Here is a 1,015-nt window from a genome sequence, read left to right as displayed (position 1 = left end):
GAAAATACTGTAAAATATAATATAAATATGTTAAGTGAATTACCATGTAAATAAAACAAACGATTATATAATAGCACCAAATTCCATCACATGAAGTAGTTGATGTATTTTGAAATTTTTGTTCTGTGGCAAGTTTAAATAATGTAGTGTGTTAAGGTGACTCTCAGGCTGCACATCACAAATTCAGCACACTACTGTACAGGTACACAAACAGTTATTCAAGCTGTGTTAATTACTTAGTTAAATATATTAATGAAAGTAGGTTTATCAAATCCAATTAAAATAAAAGAAAATAAAGTAAAAACAAAAAAATAACAAACATTGTGCTTTAATTAAAAATGTCATTAGCATAAGACAACAATGTAGTATTTTGTTTACTATTATATCATGGAATTATGAAATCTAATTTTACGCGTACATCATCTAATCCTTACCATTGACCAACTTGTGACAAAGTGATGAAATGGAATCCCAATCACATTATATGTCTGTATATTACTATTCGCTTTAATAAAGTATTCACTTATTGTTATTGTTTTCACAACAAAACTCACCAATTGTTTGCACAAGACCAAAGAGACAGAGACCATCTTCAAGAACCGATCAAAATTATTATAATGCCTCCATAGAAAGTACTGGTATGTTGGCAGGTAGCACATACTGCAGCTCAGGACTGGTGATCTGATAATGGATATTGAATTTTAAGTTTTTGTGTCCATCTTCGCCAATACTTACAGTAGCTCCATTATTAACGGCCTATGGATGGCATGTTTTTTTTTTACTCCTGACAAAAACACAACATAAAGAAGAAATAAAGAAAACGTTTAACTTTACAATTAAGATCGACAATATATAGTAGGCTGCACAAAGATGTAGGCCTATACTGATATTAAATAAGGAAGTGGATATATTTACGTCGTCGTAATCAAAACAGTAAACGATATATTTACGTAGATGAAACGACGCATGCGCAGTCATACTTAACAACTAGCATTTTCAGCACTCGATATTAGCG

This window comes from Anneissia japonica, unplaced genomic scaffold, assembly GCF_011630105.1.
Source record: "Anneissia japonica isolate Jap-2015-1 unplaced genomic scaffold, ASM1163010v1 scaffold493_len2256704_cov171, whole genome shotgun sequence".
Taxonomy (NCBI): Eukaryota; Metazoa; Echinodermata; class Crinoidea; order Comatulida; family Comatulidae; genus Anneissia; species Anneissia japonica.
This window is presented reverse-complemented; position numbering follows the sequence as displayed.